Genomic DNA, 22,771 nt, shown 5'->3' on the forward strand with positions numbered 1-22,771 from the left:
TGGTCTTAAGGTACATCCATTTACCTACAAATGACACAAGTTTATCTGTCTTTATGGCAGAAGGAGTATACATCATTGTTTGTAAACACCACATTTTTTTATCCATTCACCCATTGATGGACATAAAGAGCTATTTCTAAGAGTTAGCTTTTCTGAATTTTGCTGCTGTAAAATTGGGCAAGCATTTGATTGTCCATCTACCACAATGGTGACTTGATATTTGTGTTTTATTTGGAAAGTTTTTCCTCAGATATATTTTGGTTTTGTCCCACATCTCTTTTAAGCCTTTTCATATTTCATCCTATTAGGATCTAAGCATGTTTTGGAAATTTGCTAACAACATACCATTTTCCTGTCTTTTACAGTTTAGAACCTTAGCACAATTTCCATCTTTTCTTTTTGTTTTGGTGCCAGGGATCGAACTCGGGTCCTTGCACTTGCTCAGCAGTTGGCAAAACCACTGAGCTAAATCCCCAGGCCTCTAGCTTATTTTTTATGAGGTATTTTCTTTAAAATTATTTTTCTGTAATTTAAATATTACAGAATTTATTTTTTGTTGTTATTACCTTACTAGAATGTAAACATTAGCATGTAAACATTAGCGTAACACTATGTTTAATGAATTTATCCATAACATAGAGAAGAATCTTTGGAACAATTATATAGAGCCCTTTCAACAATTATCTTTGAGTAAATTAATCCATAAATCTATAATGCATTCTTCATTCTCAAGGACTCAGATGCTTTATAGAGGCAAGGAAATATTTTTTGAAAAGTAATAAAGGAAAAATTATATTGTTTGTATTTCTGTCACCTACTTCAGAAACATTTCTGCACGAACTATAAATAGATATTGAAGGGCCAGGATTTAGCCCAGTGGTGCCACCACCTGCCTTGCAAGCACAAGGTCCTGAGTTTGAGTTCCGGTACCAAAAAACCAAAAGCAAACAAAAAACAGGTATTGAAGAATGACAATAAAATATACTTAATATGCTATGGTGTTTCTATCTGTTCTAGTCTCATTTTTAATTTTAACTTTCATCAACAATAAATATATATTTATTGATGATAGATTAAATATGTAAATACAAAAAATAAATTACTAAATAAAGTCAATTAATTTCATTTAATAGTTATTTTTAAAAATAATATCTATATGGAGATATGGAGATAAATTGTTTATTCATTTTAAATTATAGTCTGCTCTTTATTGAATTTTGGGACCCAATTTTTTTGCTAAATATCATTAACTGAAAGGAGATTTTATGTATTTTTATTCAAAAGATACACACTGAATTTCTCCAGGTACTTGTTTTACTCAATTTTACTTCATATGGCAAAAATCTTAGTTGGGTCCTTGTGTTGCCTAAATGCCTTCTCTGGACTATTTCCTGGTAAAATCAGAACAATCTTGTTAGAAATCAGACAAGGAAACAACCAAATGCAACAATCCATAATATAACGAAGCTGATTAACTTTAATATCATCCAAGCTTGTACTAAAGCATATGATACTTAACCATCATTTGTCAGGAAGGAAAAGTGGTAGTGAAAGTAGTGTTAGAGTGCTGAAGCAGTTTCTGCCAGGTGAAGAGGATGGTTATCTTTCCCATCAAGGGATGTAGCACAGGATACACTCAGTGCCACAGCAACCAAAATTACAATAAGTGGTGTGTCTCTCAGGCTGCGTTCAAAGTCAGGTCAGTGTAACTTTCTAAATAACAGCTGACATTATTTTTAAATATGAACGCAAAGCAAGTTATACTCCCACACAGTATACAATATGCAAGCATCTCTTCTCCCTTCTCCTCCTCCTTTCTCTCCGATACACACAATTACATGGCACTCAAGATTAACCCACAACCGGCCTTCATGACTGAAATATATAATTAGGTATTGGGTACATAAAAAGAATAATTGCCAAGGGATGTGTGACTCTAAACTGGGGAATCAGAAATTGAAATCTGTCTATATCTTTCCAAACAGGACCTGTCCTTCACAATGTTGTTATAGTATTTTCTGCACAATGCTGACGTTTTTATAAAATTAGCAACTTCACTTTGATCATGAACTTGGTTTGAAAGAATGGTGAGAAAATTAGCAAATTATTAGTTTTCCAAAGCTTTAAAATTTGATTAAAGTTTCTATTTTCTGCACAAAATAAAACTTCCCTCCTTGTGTTTAATTTACTCATTTGCATCCAAAGACCTTTGATTAGAATAATTTTTCAAATATAAACAATTAGTAACAGATCATTTACTGACTAAATGTTATAGGGAGAGCCAGCCATCTTTATCCCCTTCACTGACTGCTTTGAAGTTAGTATTTTCTCATGACATTTATTTATATTAACAATATTCAATTAAACGTGATGACCTTTATGGATGGGTTACTTGCAAGGTTATTTTCTATATACTGTATTATGCAAGAAGAAACATGTTCGCTTTAAGTAAATGACTAACATTTCCATATGATTTCAGTTCATTTACTAGTGCCCAGAAAAACACCTTATCACTTATTCAGTTTGATTTGTTGCAGAAGAGGTCTCTTTTAATCAACCTTAAAATGATGTTCTGCTGACTTGCAAATGAAAGGTCAGTGCTAATTGAGAGAAGGATTAAATCTCTGACACCTCTTATCCCTGCACAAAGATTCTGTGCTCTGTGTGTTCTGAAACTTGGCTTTCCCATATTGCCTTACGAGGTTAAGAAGATGAATGCTCATTGCTTTTAATTCTTCCCGTGATTTATGAGCCTCTTGGTATCCTTTCCCTAGAGCAGCTACAACTGTGTGGTTGCTCTGCCTGCTGCTTAAATTACACAGACATCTGCAAAAGTAAATTATGGATTGTTGTCCCACAGACCATAACAGAGCATTCTCTTCATCTCTTCACAGTATTTTTATTAGAACAAAGAGCATGTATGTACTTACGTGTTTATGTACTAAGACAATTTTAAGCTAACCTGAATGACAGCGCAGTGACCTAGACTGGGAACTGACACATAATATCAAAGCAACGTGATACATCCACAGGATAAAGCCAAAGGGAAAAACAAAAGATATATTTATCCACGTGTCTCTCATCTTGAAGGGGTAACACTGTAAGGCTCACACAAGGAGACTAATCTTTACAATTCATTGAAAATATCTACAGTGGATTCAAACGTATCTAAATGACCCTTAGACTCTGAGTGTGGAAGATTTTAATACCATCTGCATCCTGTGACAATTAAACTAAAAAAAATTGCACAAAGAATTACACAATTAAATGTTGAGAATTTGAAAATATATTGGGAAGCATTTTAATTTTTCCAATGATATAGCTTGTAGTAAACATGTTTTAATAATCCTGGAGGCTTGTGGCCATCGTGGATGATGCAAGGTGAGCTATTTGTTCTGAATAAAAGTCTGCTAAAGTTTAAGTTGAAATAGTCACTGTTTCTATATTTTGTCTTATTTTCTGTCCCTGTTATTCTAACTGGGTGATAAATCATAACTCCAAATGACAAGTCCCTGTGAAATCCTAATAGACATGTCCCAAGTTATTAACCTTTGACGAATGAAAAAATTAGAAATATTCCTACATTTATTTTGTTCAAATGTGCTAATTACATCCCAAGCAATATCCAATCAGGGAAAATTACAAAAAACAAAATGTGTAAGACGATTTCTACTTCAGCTTTACAAAAATACATTAAAGAAAAAGAAAGATAGCTTTGCAATTTGTTTCTGAACCTATTGTCAACACAGCAGGACGCTGTGAGCAGTAAAAGCAGAAAAGCTCAAGTCTGTTCCTGGCTGCACAGATCGGCTCTCCCCCTGGGTTCCCATAAGTTTCTGTTTCACTCCATCACTGCAGAGAGCTGGTGTTTCCCGAGGGTCAGGACCTGCTGCTCATAGCAGAGCCCCGAAGAATTAGTTTTTAAAGATAGACCCTATATCTATTGGCTCCACTGTCAGACGACAGCTCATTTCCAAAACTTTCCTTTTCTCAATCCCACTTTTCTCCTCATCTTCAAAGAGAAAATGAAATATTGATGGAATCTTGAAGAATTCTATTTAGTTGAAACCCTATAATATTTATATCTCTAGATGTATAGATGCTTTAAATACTGGTTTAATAAAAGTAATTTGCTAAAAAAACTATACAAGATAGAAATCAAACTAGATTTCTGCTTCAAACAGATAATCTTCCACTTATAATCTGCTATAATGCCAACATTATATACACACACTCACACCACACACACACACACACACACACACACAGATATACCAATGCATGAGCAGTTGTGTCTTCAGGTTACCTATCTACATTCAAGAAGAAATAACAAAAACAAAACACTGTTCCATATCACATACAACAAAAAGCCCAGATCTGAGATATGGTTTAAATTTCATTCACATTTCTTCACCCCTGAGGCCTACTCTTCCAGTTTTATCTGCCAAATATTGTCATATTTAATACACAGCTTATTCCTCAACCCTCTAAATGAGCCAAACTCACCAAATAGAATAGTATTACAGATCAACATGCTTTTTAAAAATCTATACCTGTTTTTGTTATATATTTTTCTCCACTTCTCATGGAGTCCAGGTCTAATGTTTCTTATCTGTGTTTCTATCCTTAGTTCACATGGAAGTAAGAAGAAATGTCCACCCCAAGCATATTTTTCATACTGGAACAGAAACATATGCCACGACTGATCAAAGAGTGCTGTCTAACTATATGGCGACTATGTGATTTGTTTTCCTGTTTTTTCTAATAAGTAATGAATTCATATAATTATATACAAGGTAAGCACGAATATAGTTGAGAAGTGAATAGAACAAGCAATAAATTTTGTAAAATTCCATAGGACAAATAAGTTGCCCTTCTGCATTGTACAAGAAATAATTTAAGAAAAGAGTTGGTGAAATTATAAATAGGACCCAGAAAATTACTCTATTTAAAATTAAATTACAGTGGTACCTGTGTTTAGGAACTTAATTTGTTTTATGACTTTAGAGAAGCAGGTTGTATTTGTGTTTGGGTGGGCAAGATGGCTGCAGATGTGGAGTTTGAACAGAAGCAAAATTTTGTTTGACAATGCTTTTGTTTGAGAATCGAATTCTTTGCAAACAGAAGAGTTTGTGATCTAAGTTATTACTGTAATACAAGAAAATTCATTTCTTAATAAAGTAGAATTAAAATGATTCAACTTCATACCTATATGTTTAATAGTGTGGATATTATTCTCTTTTATTGTAGTATTCTGGAAATGTTTCTTTCTTGCCTACTTACATACAAGAAGCCTATAAAAACTATTTCAAGCCCTTCTCTTCATATGAACTCTGCTATGATTTGAAAATCCTAATTTATTTACATTTATCCTTTCTCAGGTTATTTTTAAATTTTCTATTTAAAATAATTAGAAATCTTTTTAAATTTTTTAATGTCAGTTAAAGCACAAAGTGAACCAAAGTGCATTTGGGAAGGCTAGGTCTCTCTTTTTTTTTTAATTTGTGACTTTAGACCTTCTAATGCTATATCAAGCTTTAAAGAAGGAGACTCATTAATAGTTTGAATGAAGTCAAAGTTGTACCTTGATGGTGAAGTCCATGCCTAGCATGTATGAAGCACTGGCTTAGATCCCCAGCAATCAATCAATAAATAAGGTAGCTTAGTAGTAATTCATTACTCATATTTGTATCACATATTACATGTAGGTTGATGTAATCATGGGCATTATATGACAGAAAATTGTTAATTGAGGAAATATATTAGAAGTGTTCATCTTTTATATGTGCAGGATCTGAAATAAAATCAATATCAATATTATTCGAGATGTGATATTTAAATATTAATTCAAATCTTATGCAAGTTATAATTTTTACAGTGCAAAAAAGTAAGGTATTTTCATCACAAAATTTGATTGCTGGTGCCAATAAATTGATGAGCAGAATGGATGTCCATAGGGAATAGATTTTATTAATATTTGAGATATAAAAGTTAATTTATTTTTAAGTAATAGTTAAATTTTTTCTAAATTTTTTATGGTTTTTATTCAAAGCTGACACTTCACATTAGTTGATGATATTATAATAAAACTGGGTTACAGTTTCCCAAGCTTTAAATAAACTAATCTCATAAAAGAAATATTAAAAATAACAAGTTCTTTTGTACCTATTAAATATGAGCATGCACAGAGTTTGAACAAATTTCACACTGTGAGGCATGCAGCCATATTATTTTAATTACATGCCTGCCTTGTGTCATTAACCTTTTATTTTGGAGCTGTCATATTAATGGTTAACCTTAATTGATAACTGATTGAGAAGTCAGAATATCAAGGTTGTTTTGACTGCAGCCTAAGAATAGATTCTAGCATTGCCAGACGGGGAGTGTCAGAGCACACTTTAATTATTGTGTCCATGAAGGTTAACTGTAAGTGTTTAAATATCAGGGTCTAGATTCCTACCATCCACCAAGGAAAAGGAGCTTATAATTGCCAACAAAAGAAACAATTAAGCAAGACCGTGCCATATTAATAAAGACAAGAACATTTCTGATTTTGTTTCCTGTGTGAAAGCTTCAACTGAGGTATGCCTTTGAAATTAGACACATCCAATTTAACAAAAGTAATATCCACTAATTATGGAAGAGAAAGCAAAGTGCCATGAAGCCCAAATACAAAAGAAGAAAATCAATTTCTATTTTTTTAGAAGGCACATAATCACTAGATCTTCTCGTATAAATCTGCATATAGATTGAAAGAGTATGAGAAATGTACAATAAAACAGTAAAACATATATAGGCTCTTTGCTAAAAGAAATGATTACTTAAATTTCATGATTTTATACTGCTTCTGTGAACCATCTGGAAATACAGAATAATTTTTAATACTCTGATTTATAATAAAATAGGTATTTTAAAACTAAACAATTTAAATATAAGTTGAATTTTTGAGCATTTAATAAGAGCTTAAAAGCATATATCTTGGTAAGATTTGTCACCTACCTTTAAAAAGGTTGGCATGCTTTAAAAGTCCAAAATGCTATTGACTTCCAATTTCACTGTATTCCTCAGTTGAGCAACTGGTCTGTAAACAAAGCTAGAAAGGAAGCACACACAATCTGAGTTTAACTATTTTAATATGTATTTATTTATGAACACATTATATTTGCAATCATAACTTGGTGTTGAACTGCTTTAAATTTATACTGAATTTGAAAAAATTCCATCCCATTCTTATCATTTGATTGGTATGGGACATACAAATCTGAACTTGGTGTTGATTGTCTCACGATTTAATTATTTCTCGCTAAAACAACTTGTTTGGTACTTAATGTTTTTGTGGAACTCAGCATACTTCTTGGAAACTTTTAATACAGAATCCCAGCTTACCATTGTACTTATAGCCCAGAGTATATAAAAGGTTCTTATATACTTTACACCCAACTTAATCTACTATTAATGTCTTCCAGTACAATGACACATTGGTCACAACTTTCAGAATATTGTAGTAAATGGACTCAAACGAATGAACATTGATGTGTTATTTGAATGGTTTTTCTTCTAATACCAAAGGTACTACATTAGTGGCATTTAGACTTTATGTCTTATTGGCTTCCTATGGATAGTGATAGTTTTCAGACCTTTTTCTTGTACTGACCATGTTAATTCTGAAAAGTAGTGGCCACACATATAGAGATTGTCTTTGAATTGGAATTTACCTCGTGCGTGTGTCATGGGTTTTTGAACAGAAGCTTTCAAAAGTTCAGTATCATTTCCCTCATTTCCTAGCAAATGTGCTGGCCCATATGACTACTTTTGATGCTCAACTTCATTAGCTGTCTGGGATAATGTTTGCAATAATTCTGTACTGTAAAGTTACTTGTGTTCTCCTTCTCATACTGTACTCTTTTTAAAAATGTCACTAAAAGAAGCTTGTGAATCAAAAAGAGAAGTTAACTTTTACCCTCTTGAAGAAGAAATACTACATGAATAATTTGGAGTCCTATTATAAAAGAGATGTCTGTTTTCCCCATTTTTATTTTGGTGCACTCATTCACTGAGTTATTCTATATATGTGCATCATATGCATCAGTGGGATTCTTGAAACTTGTTATATTTTGTGTTATACAATGCTGTAGCATTTTATTGTTTTTCTTGCTCAAATTATTTCATCATTAGCCTTTGAGAACTCTTTCAATTGGGTTCAGTGTCTTTTTGACATACCACACTGGTGTGTTTATTACACGTGCTGGCACCACAAATTAATCCATTTCATTTCTTATTGCATAGTGGAAATCTTCCAAACTGTTTTTCTTTAGAATTAAACTTAACCATTTGTCCAAGGATCCTTGGTTACCTTACTGAGGAATGGTAGTAGAAACAAAGAACAGCTCAATAGTTATGCCCCTTGCCACTGGGAGGCTATTGCTTCTAAGTCTCTCAGTGGATTGAGGTACAAAATATATCTATTTATTTTAATATATGTGTATTTATAACTATAGATATTTTCATAATTATCAACCTGTATCTATAACTATGACTAGCTAAACATTATGTAGTACTGGTAAATTAATCTTTAATCCCAGAATATGTTTTAAATAAACCACATCTTGGATTTAATATAATATTGAAAACATATCTTCTATATGCATTAATATTCATAGGTTCCATGAATCATGTTATAAATGTTTTTATGATACCATCTTTCAGCCTATCATAGACCACCTTATAGCTCTCCTTGACCATTCACATAGAAGAACAAATATTTTAATACAACAGCTTTCCCAGGAGTCTATCTCATTATAAGAAAGTTGATATGGCTAAGGTCACAGGGGAAATATAAGCACACACAATGGTGGAGTGTTTTAAAAAATTGCTTAAAATATGAAAGGATAAGCATATTATTAACTTGTTTAGAAAGATAGATGGATATTGCTTGATAATGAAACTCTAGTAAGTATTCTTTTTCCTAAAGTAGCATAACTGATATGCTGCAGTTATTTCATAATAGGAAAAGCAAAGCTACAGATCTATATAATCTTAAGATATTAATTAAGCAAGTTTCTAAAAAAATTTGAAGGAAATTTATTTTAAATCATGATAAATTTATAGAATATTATGACTGTATGACTGGTCTCTTCTGTTGGATCCATTTACAAGGTACTGTAATACTATGAAATAAAAACCACAAGGTACTAACAATTAAGTCAAAGGAGTGGGAGGTGATGGCTCAGGTAATCATGACGGATAAATAAAATATGAATGGCTTTGGTGTGGTTTAAATTAGTAAAATTATTAAGGACATCCTACACTAGCCACATGAATAAAGCAAACTAGGAGTGACCTTTTGGAATGCAACTGGTATATAGAAAGTGTACTCCTATCTACACATTAGAGATTAGTAAAATAATCAGGACTTCAGTTTTGAAAATCTGTACAAACACCAGTGGACCATTAGGAGCCCTAGATGAAAAGGCGCACTCCACTGAAAACCAGGTGCCATACTTAGGCCTCATGTGCTGAGAAAGTCCAGAGCCACACAACTCTTTGCTATAAAGACTCTCATCCAGAATAATCATGGAAAAGTTGGCAGAGCCCTGGTGAATCAGTAGAACCTCAAGAGAGCAAATAAAATTGTTTCAAAGACGTTCTTCTGTAATCCTAGGCACCAGACTTCTATAGTAAGGAAAAGAAAAAATACACGAGAATCTTTGTTTCTTAGGAATTATAATAGGGTGATATATGAAAGATAGATACTTTATTTTAAGCATTTAAAGGTAAGGAATAAAAAGCATAAAGCAAGGAAATTTCAGATATATAACAAATTTTTTTAAAACCCCACTATATATGAATATGTGTGCGTGTGTCTGTGTGTGTGTGTGTGTGTGTGTGTGTGTCTGTGTATGCTGTCCTAAAATGAGCCTTTTGGGCCATGTGTAGCTAATCCTAATATTTATTTACCAGAGCAAAGCCTAAGAAGTGAACAGACTGTTCAAAAAAATAAAATAACCGTACTGTTCACCAAAAATATAAAAATCATGAACAACACAAATTTCAGATCTGTGAACAAAGATTTAGACATGCAAATGACAATACCAAATAATATTTTGGAAATAAAACAGAAAAGCTTCCTTTCAAAAACACTTGAAAATTAAAATCTTGTATTTAAACCTAAATTTACAAATAAAAACTATGTCATTGACTTTGAGAAGATATTTTCAATTCACAATACAAGGTTTAAACTATAGATTATTTTAAGAATGTCAATAATCAAAGAAATATTAAATTTACAATAATATTAACTGAGTATTCATAGGAAGGGAAACAAAGAATTCTAGAAAGCATATAAAAATGACACTGTATTGGTCATTATCATGGAAGTAAAAAGCAAATAACCAAGGACATATTCTCACGTGGTTAAAAACATAAAATATTTATTAAAAGATAAAAGTAGTGCTTGAAATGAGCAATAATTGGCGAAGGTATTGAGCAACTGATACTTTCACTTGGGGCTGGAAATGAACATTGATACAAGCGCTGTGAAGAAACATTTAGCAATGTGTGGGGAAGGTGAAGATGCAAGTGACTGTTGCTCAGCAGTTCCATCCCTGCAGGAATATACAGAAAAATCATGGGTGTGAGCACAAAGGACATGAACAAAGGTGTTTATTCCAGGGCTGTTCATTGTTGAATAGTATTTGCTATATGAAACATGAAATACAAGTGATGTTTGCCTAAATGTTTCAATAATTTCATTTAAGAAATTAGTTTTACTCATAATTTATTGGAAATATTTAACTATTTTTGGTAAATAGGTGTATATGTGCTCATATAATTAAATGGAGCAGGTGTGTGTGTGTGTGTGTGTGTGAATAACATACTCAACTTTGTCAAGAGGAACAACCACAAAATTAGATCAGTATTGCTAAGATGAGCTAAGCATACATAAATACTTGAAAATATGGTGCGCCAGAGCCATGAACTTTAATGAAAAAAAGACAAAATTAGGGTCTGAAAAGAAGACACTGAAGTGTCTTAGCTTACGAAATGAAAAGAGCAGAAAATTATTTTAACACTAATGTGCATTTATTAAAGAATTAGATTAATTTGTTTGGTGTACTTCTTCTGACATAAAGATAAATCTCTTTGTAATTAGTTAAACTTTGCAATTAGCTAAACTGTGATGTGTTAAACACTGTAAGGTGTTAGTAAAGAAACGAGAGTACGAATAAATATCACCTGAAAAATGTAAACTGAGAAAAGTAATGAAATTATAGGTAGTAACTGTGACTTAAAAAGTTCCAGGGCACTGGGCCGGGGATTTAGCTCAGTGGTTTCGCCGCCTACTGTGCAAGTGCAAGGACCAGAGTTTTCCCCGGAACCAAAAAAAAAAAAAGAAAAGAAGTCCCAGGGCATGAGCTCAGATAAAGTACACACTGCACATGGTACAATTCATAAGGTCATTTCAGTTAATGTAAAAAAATTCAGAAATAATTTTATGTCAAAAATATAGCCAGACCACTTTGCAAAAATTCCAACTGGGAACAAGCTTATATTTTGTTTCTAGTGGTCCGAGTTCCGTGAAAAAGATTTGAAAAAGAGTTCAACCTTGTCCTACAATGGAAAATAAGAAATAGCATCAGAGACAAGTTTCTGCTAAACACGAGATGTCAATTCTAAGAATTCCAAGACATTTTTAAAGAATTAAGCATTATAAAAGTAAGGTAGAAATATCCTTGTCAAATTTTGCTGATGCCACCTGAAGTAGAAAACTGATGAACTCACTTACATCTATTGACCACTGCACTTAGAATTTCTTTAAACACAAAAGCAACCACACTTTAAGGTCAACCAACAACCACAACCAAACCAAATATGATACCTGCAGAGGCCAAGTAAACAGAAAACCTGTTGTGGACAAGTGGCACCTGATACAAACTAAATGAGAGTTTCTGCTTTTCCCCTAAAGCATTCTCCAGACTATTACCACATCTCTACTTCCATTGCATAATATACGATAGGAATCTCATAGTCATCAGGTGTATTCAGATCATGGAGCACTTGAATATGGCCCATGTATCATAGAAGTATATGTTAAAGTATGTACTACGTATCATCGTTGGCTTGATATATTTGTATTCAAAGTACATTCTCTTGGGGAAGACTGTGCCCTACGTAAAGTTGTTACAGGGTACTTAAAACCCATAACACATGAAACACAGTATGATGAGGAAAGACATATTTTAAAGTTGATGAAAATTTTCCCATGATAAAATTAGAGACTGGGTCTAGTAACTGAAATATAAGGGATAACTTGTTAAGACAAAAAATAATATAAAATGTCTTTTGAATTAAGTCAATTGACAGTATCATCATCTTTGAGATAACTTTAAATATTGTGCTTGAAGGAGATATCCAGCAATTTTACTATGTGAATATATTAACTAAAAATATAGTACATACACTATAAAATGTATTTGTAATTGAACAGATGGTCTTAAAGAGAAGAGAGGAAATATTCTGAAACATAGAGTAAAGCCAGAAGTATCAGGAGGCAGGTGAGTATTGTAAACAAGTGATTCATTGAGCATTTATGAAGCTGGCATAAATGTGGAGGTAATTGGATCAAAATGCAGAAGTAACTGCATCCCAGGAAGGCTAAATCTTCAGGGGAAAAGAAGAGGATTTCCTAAATTACAAAAAATCCCTAGAATTCTGTTTTTGCTTATAGATTTTTAAGATAAATAAAATATTATCTGAGGGCATATACTAAATGGTAGGTTCTCATTTGAGTTTGGGGAATTATTTATCAAGTTCAAAAATAATCTTAACATCAAGAATTGAAGGCAAAATAGACTGATAAGTATAACTATTTCCAAGTTTAAAAAAAAGACATCCTAGTAGAAGAAAAAAAGAAACACATGACAAAGGTATTTGAATATTCAGTTCCACCAAATATACTGATCTCCAGTTAAATGTAAAAAATAAAAAAGATATCTGATATAGTCAATAAGATACTAGTATGAAGATAAGAATATAAAGTAAAGATGAGAAAAACAAGGGCTAAAATAGCACAAAAAAAAAATCCTAAACAATATTATTTGGAGATATGATTGTCTACTCCTTTAAAAACTCCAACAAAGCTTTACTACTGAGAAAAAACTTAAAGCTTTCTGAATTGTGTTTAGCTAATTATATTTCAGTAGAGGTCAAGAGGAGTTAAAACTGCAATTTTAAATTTATCTTCTTTATTACTATTCATTAAATGTATCTAAAAATTAATTTAGCACAAAAATATACACTGAGGTACCAAGCACTTGATTGACAAGGACTAAATAAGTGTGCAGAGATATTTACTCAAGGAATCGGACTGATGACTTAATCAAGCCTCCATGGTCGCACACACCTGTAATCTCAGCACTGTGGGAGTTCAAGGGCAGCCTGGGCAACTTAGTGACTCTTCAAAGTTAAAAAGAAAAAAACAGTTCTGGGGATGTTATTCAGTGCAAAGGCCCTGGGTCGAGAGCTCAGTACTACAAAAAAAAATATCAAAGACTGTCAATCCAAAGAATTCCAGACAAAATAATAGGGACTTTTTCCCCCATGGAATATATAAAATTTATACTGAAATGTTACAGAAGAAGAAATGTTATAATAGCCAAGACAATAATAAATAAGTAAAAGGGCATGGGTTTGGACTACTCAATACCAAGACTTAGAAAATAAACAAAAAGGGAGGCATGGATCATAAGAAAGTAATAATGATGAGTTGAATAGAAGAGAGAACCTTGAAGCATATGCACATTATGAATATTAAACCCATTATGTCATCTCCATAGACTAAGCAGGGCCAGCAGATGAGGACCTGGTGTTGGTTGGTATGTTTGTGTGAGTCATGGCCTTAGATACTGTGCATGGTCTCTCTCCCACTGTCTCTTGCATGGTTCCTTTCTCTGCTTCTCAGCCAGCAGGAATTAAGTAGCTTTGTCCATGGAGCCCTTTCTACATGAGGTCTCTGCTTTGGAACTTACTGACCTCATATTCATCTCCTGAAACTGTGACTAAATTAAACTTTTCTTCTTTAATTTGTGTGCCTTGGATATTGTGTCTCAGTAATGGAAAAGCTGACTATTACAAAAATTTACATAACAAAACCTGATAGAAACCTGAGCTGATGTGAAAAAGAAGTAGAAAACTGTAGAATACCCAGTGAAGAGTTACTGAGAAATCTGATTATCTCTAATTGGAAATTAAGATAGTACTATCTCTCTTCATATTGCAAGTCAACTCTAAGTAGATTAAACAATTACATTTGAAAGTACAAAGTATAAAACTTTTCATATGAATCATAATAAGACACATTTATTAACCTAGAGCAGGAAATATTACAAAAGTACTAAAGAAACTCATAAAAAGAAGATAAATAAATTTCTGTAACACAATTTAAAACATTTATTTGTAAGAAAAATAATAAATATGTCAAGTTTTATGAAGTAATTATAAAGTATTATTCAGAAAAGACTAATGACCTAATATAAATATATTAATTATAAAATTTTACAAAACAATAAAACAGAAATTATTTAGTGTTTTCTAACTTTGTCATTAAATAGTGATTGTGCCTAAAAGATATGTATATATATATATATATACACACACACAGATGTACTAAGACATATATACATATACATATATACATATATATATACATATGTATATATGTACATATATATACATAAAGATGTATTGTTCTTTCCCTTTGTCGGTCTCCCCTTCTGTCTCTCTCATGGGTTGGGGAATGTGGGGTACAGTGTGAATTGTCATAAAATGTTGTCTAAAAAATAACCTGACATAACTCTCTCTTACAATTTATCACTACTTTGAAAATATGAACTGGTATATCTCATGTAACTGTATGCTCTTTTTCTCAGATATAGAGAATTGGACTGAAAATAAATGAAGCTCTCAGGGAAACAAAGTTAAAAGTTCTATCTACATGTTTTGTTTTATTAATTTTTTGCATTGGAGATAGAACCTAGGGCATCATGCACACTAGGCAAGCATTTTATCATCGTGCTACATCCCCAGGATCATATCTATAGATTTTAAGAGAATGCAGTTATCATTTATCATTTGTGAAAAAGACAAGACAAAATTGATATACCAAAAGTGTTAAGGCAAAAATAAAATTATGAAAAATATTAGTAATTTGCTTTCATTTTCATTTTCATAAGAAATTAATTGCTTTATTTGAATTCATTACATTGGCAATTAGAATACATTAATAATTACATACATATAATATAATAGTAATAAAATTGAAATAGTGACATATTCATTGTATCAACTACAAAGAAAGTGAAAAAATAAGATGTGAATATAGAAATGAAAAGAAACATCAAAAATGTGTTAAGAAGAAATGAACAAAAAACACTGGATGAAAGAAGACCAATGTTGCACATTCCATGAATTATAAATTGTTATTTATGTTGTTTTCTTTATTGTATAGAAGTTCAAAAAACTTTTTCCTAAAATAACAACAATGTGGTTTATGTAAGTGAAAGAGTACAATGTACATCTTAGAAATCGTCCATTGTATCTGAACAAAGGTCAATGGAAGAAATACAAAACCACAAAGTACAAAATAATATTACATTTTTCATAACTTCAAAAATAATTGGAGGGAGCAGGGAGAGAGGGGAGGTGGAGAAAAAAAGAATTAAGGTGTCTACATGCACCAACTCTTCGCGATAAATGTAATCATTATGTAGGGCAAACATGTACTAAAAAATCTTTAAAATGCATTTAAAATTTAGAAATGTGTGTTATAAAATCCATGAAAATTTATGTTGACATTTATACTATGAGCTACTATTTAAGTATTTTTACAATAAATATTTATTTAACCAATATTATATTCGAAACTACTTTTGGTCACACTAAAAGATAACTGTCTTGAAAAACTACACAATTTAAATTTCACATTTTCAGATTTATTTTTTTAGTAACTAAGTCACACCCTATTGACTTGAAAATCTTAGATTTTAAAAGTCATTTCCAAAGCAAAGCTATTATTATAAGTCCAGAACCTACAAAAGAAACTTTTGTAAAGCAATTAATTTAGAGCCTCTGTATGTTGAAGAAAACTAAAGTCCCCATTTTTAAGCTAGAAAATTAAACACAACATTAACGACTTGAACTGTATTACTTCTAACCAATCTATTCTTAAAGTTTACATATATATAAATTTGTTCAAGCCAGGGCTTTTATTGTTGTTTAAACAGTGACAAATTAAAATTCTAGAACACAGATACTCTGAAATTTCATTTAAAGAGTAAAAAGTTCTGCACTTCTTATTTTGATTACTTGTAGCTGTCAAAATATTAGTCCTTCATCCAGGCATGATGGTGCATGCCTATAACTTCAGAACTCTGAGGGGTTGAGAAAGGAGTATTGGGAGTTTGAGGTCAATTTAGCAAGACCCTGTCTCAAAACATATATCAAAAAAATTTTAAAAGGCTGAAGATTTTCCTCAGTGTGAAGGCCAAGATCTCTCCCGAGCACATGGAAAAAATTCAAAATTAAAAAACTTTTAAAACTGAGGTTTCTAATGTAACTAAAAATGTATTTATTAAAATTGTTAATGTGTATCTTTAACTCAAGTACACATATTTCTAGTGTTTCATTCAAATGTGTTTACCAAAGTGATGTAGGCATTAAAGAGCACAGCTGTAGAATCATGTTTGAATATTTACTAAACTGGAAAACACTTTATCAACTCTAGTCCTTGCATCTTTTATGTGAAATAAAACAGGCCAGAGAGAGTATACAACTATATTTTTGTTGTTTTTCATACTTTATTTCCAGTATTTATTCAATTATTCATTTATTGAATTATTGAGTACAGAATATATATCGAATAACAAAGTAAATTAGATATACTATCTTTCCCAAGGAAATGGACACAAATGTGGGTAAAATTGATGTATATGTAACAGTTTGAAAGCAGTATTTCAAGTTACGTAATGAAGACATTAACTACTATGAAGCAAAGGGAATTAGGCTTTTCACAAAACTTGAAATATTTTGAATACATCTTCATAAATATGAGTATTCCAGGGAGAGAAAAAATAGGAAAGAATTTCTGGGATCAAACGGGCAGAGGTCCAGAGTGAACAAAGGTCTGGAGATTGACGTTCCTAAGAGGATGACTTTAACTTCCACACACTGTGACCTCTTGAACCATTACAAAAAGCACTGGCCCACAAAACCACATATGACAGTTAATTTTATGTGCAACTTTGACTGAGCCATCTGGTGCACACTTATGTAGTTAAGTATTATTTTTGAGTATTTCTGGGAGAAATTAGTGCTTGAATTGGTGGATTAAATAAGGCACATGGTCCCTCCCAAAATGAGTGGGCCTTTGCGGAGTAGTAAAATAAAATATTTTAAATAAACGTGGGAAGAAATTCGAATTCTCTTCTTGCCTGATCACATGATGTGACACATTGGTCTTCTCTTGCCGCCGGGCTGAGCCTTACACCACTGTCTCCTAGTTCTCTGGCCTTCACACTGGGACAGAAATTTATACCACTGGTTTTCTTGCTTCTCCAACTTTCAGACAGAGTAACAGGATTTCTTGGATTCCAAACACACAGGAGCCAAAATCTTATTTAATTTAATTTAGTTATATTTATTTTAAGTCATTTCATCATTAATTTAATATGTGACAAAGATCCTATTGGTTCTGTGTCTCTAACTAATGCATCATCTCAAATCATGTCCATATCTGTTGTCACAAATTGGAGAGAATATCAGAGTCAAAAATGTTCCTTGTTAAGTTTAATTTTGTCCTAAATCAGCAAGGGTTTCACAGTACAACAGTTGCTATTTTCTTTCTACCTTCAACTTTCTTAACTTTTGTTTTTCTCTTTACATTTTACCTGGATCTAAGTGAATATTATTTTCTGTTTTAATAACCAAGTGTCTGGCACTGGGGGAGTAATTAACTCAGTTTACAGATGAATGCCACTATAAATGCATATTCTTCTACCTCACCTAAACCCTTCATGCTTCTCAGCCACTTTTCTGTGATACTTTTGTCACCTTTCCCAAGGAAGGTGTTTTTGTAAAGTCACTGTCTATGTGAACAAATTGAATAGAACCTGTACTACAAAATCCACAGGCTCATCTAACTTATGTTGATTTATTGATAAACATAAAGAGTATGAGTAGAAAACATATATTAATGTCTCTGTTTATTGCCCAATCAGGTCAGTGAAGATTGCTCACAGTGCTCAAGTACCATCTGTTTATTTCTTTGGTCATATGTACCATTATTAGATAATTGTTTATGCTCCAGAAGAAGAAGGTAGCAGGGACATTGGTTGCAATGCCCCTTTGGAGTGTGTTACATTGAAATAAGGCAGAAGTTCTTGCCCCTGAGGAGGATTCCTGGTATTGCTTGAATAATGATATATCTTTACTCACTCATGCAGCATCCATGAATATTGGCTTTTGGTGACTCTCAAAGCCTATGCTTGTGCTTTGACAATGATAATCACAAGTGCAATTCTTTCCCAGATTAGGTAGAAAATAAAAGAGTTTGTTTGCCTCTTTATATTAAATATGTTGTTTGAAGATTTATAGCATAACCATAGAAATATATTTTCTAATCATTTTTTTCTTAGACTATTGAACAACAATCATTGAATATTGAGGAAAAAAATATTTGACTGCACTGACCCCATTTCTGCCTTCCACAGTTTTCCACCAGATGGAAAATTGGGAAACCACAAAAAACAAAACATGGAATAGTCAAGAAAACACTCCTATTGATGTAAGGACTACTTTTCTAGCACCTTTCTCTTTTCAACACAGTTTCAGACTAATCTGGGGTGGCATGTGTCAACACATTGTTTGAAACCAAGAAAGTAAAGTAGTCTGGAGGGCTTATTGGCATTACATAAAATGGTTTTTAGAAGCCAAGTCTTTTTGACAGACTTGGTCATCCCCACAGGACTATCTTACATGACATCTTAGCCCGTTTTAGTGTGGGGCGTTATCTTAGTATTAATTACAAGGGACATAACTCTCAAAGTGACATTGCTAATGTCAGGTGCTCCATGCCACCACAGGAAGACAGGTTATTTTGAAGTATATACTTCCTGCAACCTAGAATAGCACAGGACCAGATCAGAGGACCCCTTCTCTGAGGTACTGTCAGATTGATCTGTTCCCAGGTAACAGACATAGAGTTAGAAACAACAGCAGTTTTTGCCGTTCAAGGGCTGTGCTGCTCAATTAAACCTATTTGTATTTCTTGTATTTGCATTTTTATTGTCATTAGTTCTTAAATATATTGTTGATAACTAATACAAGGAAATTTCAGATATTTATGGAATACTGTATGACATTTCTATATGTGTATGTACTTTGTAATAATCAGATCAAGGTAATTGCCATTTCATATTTCTTTGTTTTGGGAACATTTGACTAGCTCTCCACTAACTCAAAGTATGAAATTAATTGTTATCAACTATAGTTATGCCAGTCTGTTATAGAATATTAGGACTTATTCCTCCTTTCTAACTTCACCCTTGTATTCATTGAAAAATCTCTCCCCATTCCCCTTTCCCTATTTCCTTCCCAAGTTCTGGTAACCACTATTCTATTCTCTATCTCTTTAACATCAAAATTAGAGTTTCTATGCAATGGAATATGAAGTATTTGACATCCCACAGTTGAATTATTTTACTTACCAAAATGTCCATCAGTCCTGTCCACGTCACAGCAAATGACAAAATTTTGCTTTTATTTATAGTTCTGTAATATTCCATTATTTAAATTTATCACTTTTTTTTTTTTTTTTGGTACTAGGGATCAAACTCGGGACCTTGCAGTTGTGAAGCAGGTGGCGGAACCACTGAGCTAAATCCCCAGCCCTAAATTTGTCACATTTTTAATCTTTTTATCCATTGTTGGATGCCTACATTGATTACCTATCTAGTTACTCAGATCACTACCTTTTTATTCTATATAGATCATGGCAATTTTTAAGTTAGCACAAATACTGAAGACAAAATGGAATTCCTTCATTGAGCTTTGGTTACCAACATTCAACTACAATTTGCAGACTTCCTTCTATTCGAACTTATTTTCATTATCTTCATCACATGAGGTAGTTGTGAAATTTTGAGTCAGGATGACAGTGTGCTTCAAAGTAAAGTGTCTATTATACGGAAGTGCCCCTCAGCTTCCAATCAACAGTATTAAACTGTGTAGCTCAAAATCATTGCTATAGCTTAGATTTAAAATGCTCTCCAAAGGTTCGCTTTTGCAGATGAGTCATCCTGGTCAAAGAGGGCAGATCACTGGGAGCCAGACATATAAAGATTCACTTTTCCTCTGGCTTCCTTCCTTCTCTCTTTGATTCCTGGATTAAATTGGTTGAGCAGCTTTCCTCCTTACACTTTCTAACAAACAGTCCATGGATTGATTCCTCTAAAAACATTGAACCAAACAGGTCTCTCCTCCTTTAAGTTGTAGGTGTGGGTATTTTGTTTTAGTAGTGGGAAAGTAATACAGAAAATTGGTACCAGAAAAATTGGGTTCTTTCTGTGAATGAATCTTGAAATGTGATTTAGCAGCCTTCAGAAGTCGTTTGTAGGATGAGTTTGAAAAAGTTTGGAGAAGTGAGCTAAAGAAGCTCTAAATTACTGTAAGCAGGATTTGACGGGAGATTCTGGTCAGATCTCAGAAGATCAGAATACTGATAGGAATACGGGGAGTAAAGGCCAGGCTCATTAGTTTTCAGATGGGAACCAGAACTCTAATGGAAAATAGACAAGGTGTAATCCATGTTTAATTGTGGCAAAGAGTTCGTGAACATTCTTCCCAACTTAGTGTGGTGCTGAATTTAAAGGTGATGATCTGGAAAAAAAAATCCAAGTAGGTCAATCTTCAGGCTGTAGCCTTGGTTCTGGTCACCACTTTTGGCTTAATTTATAGTGAGAATCAGGAGCAAAAAATAAAGCCAGCCCCAAAATATGAAAAGATTTGAGTTTCACCAGAAAGACATTGTTTTAAAGTTGGGCTTAAGGAGAGCATTGTTACTAAAAAAAATTAGCATTAAAAATAAGTTATGTAGTCTGCATCAGAATAATAGGAGAGACACTTTAAAGACATCTCATGAAATGGCTTAGAACCCACTCAGTGAAGATTCAAGGGACTAAAAGAATAAACTACTTTGAATGATCCACAAGTGTAGTCATCTACACACCAAGAGGCAACTTTCACTGTGGTCAAAATGGGCCAGGTTACTATGCACGCTGGAAACAGATCTCGATGTCATCCATGTGGCACTGGTTTTAACCAAATGCAGAAAGGAAGAGTTGTGGAGTCATGGAGGCTTCCATGACTTCAAAAGAAGGCCTGTGAGGCCAGGCAATGACACTCTGAGAGGCCAATGTACGAATCTATGAGATTGATACCAAAGATGCCGTGAAGACCCATAGAAGTTGAAACATCTGAGGAAAACCACCAGCAGTGAGCAGAGTCAGACTAAGAGAGAGCCCATATGGGCTGCAACTAACAAGGCCATAGAAACAAAGCTGTCTGAGGTCTTTGGAGCACATATCTCACCAAAACTGCCTTTGGTGGTAGACATGGAGCTTCAGGATTTAACGTATATCCTATTGGGTTTTGGTCTTGCTCTGGCCACATTCTTTTCTAACTCACTATTCTTGTCCTTTGGAATGGAAATGTTTACTTTGTGCCCTTGTATGTTGGAAGGTTTTAATTTCTTTTTCATTTTTACAGAGGGTCACAGCTAAGAATTTGCCTTGAGGCTCAGAGGAGACTGCACTTAGACTTTTCAGTAATTCTAAAAATATTTAGGTTTTGACAGTGTTAGCAATGGACTAAATGCATTTTGCATAACAAAATAGATAAAAGCATTTGTGGGCCAGGGCAGAATATTTTAGTGTAGATCTAGAATGTCCCACAAAATTTCTATGTTGAGAGGTGGAGATTTGGGAGGGTAATTGGCTCATGAGTGTATTATATTCATCAATGGATTGCTCCACTCAGGTAACAGTTAAGTAAATGTGTTGGTATGAGGTCAGGCTTGTTTGGAAGAGGTTCATCACTGGGGACAAGCCTTGCAGGGTATATCTCCCTCTCTATCTCCTTGCTTAGCTCTCTGTTTCCTGACTGCCATGAGGACAGCAACTTTCCTGTTAAGCCTTTCCACCACACTGTTTCTGCCTTGGAGCCTTCAAATCATGGACTGGAAGCCCAATTCATAAGCCAAATTAAACCTCTCCTCCTTACGTTGTTAATGTGTGATATTTTGTTCCAGTAACAGGAAAGATGACTAATACAATCATTTCTACTTAATTATGAAATGCATATATTATCTAGTTCAGAGTTCTGATGAGCATTAAAGTTATTTTTGTAAATTATAATTTTTAGAATATAGAATACTGAGTAAATTGTAGAGTTTATACAAAAATGATATATATACTTCTGCTCTCTAACATAATATAGAGGTTTTTTATTAAGATTGAAGGTATACGATGAGAAAGAGCTACAACTAAATGAAAGTAAATTACATTTTATCTCAGAGATTTGGAGTCAGAAATAAAGTATGTCCATATATTTCAAGAGAAAAATTATAAAGCAATCTCTAAAATGGAACAAAATCTCACCTGGGCTAGCCAGCACCAGCTCAACAAAAAAACCCCCAAAACTTATAACATGAATAGAAGTA

At 33.0% G+C, this 22,771-nt stretch overlaps 1 protein-coding gene across 1 annotated transcript in view; it reads right to left on the reverse strand.

Annotated features, from left to right (window-relative positions):
- Positions 1-22,771, reverse strand: part of Cdh12 (cadherin 12) — a 1,034,931-nt gene that overhangs the window by 689,434 nt on the left and 322,726 nt on the right. Inside the window, exon 2 of the mRNA XM_087189265.1 lies at positions 7,000-7,093. The gene's annotated coding sequence lies outside the window, so the exon portion shown is untranslated. The remainder of the gene's footprint in view (positions 1-6,999; positions 7,094-22,771) is intronic.

The sequence above is a fragment of the Heterocephalus glaber genome, unplaced genomic scaffold, assembly GCF_053883595.1.
Source record: "Heterocephalus glaber isolate CG9 unplaced genomic scaffold, H.glaber_assembly_v1.0 deba00001538, whole genome shotgun sequence".
Taxonomy (NCBI): Eukaryota; Metazoa; Chordata; class Mammalia; order Rodentia; family Bathyergidae; genus Heterocephalus; species Heterocephalus glaber.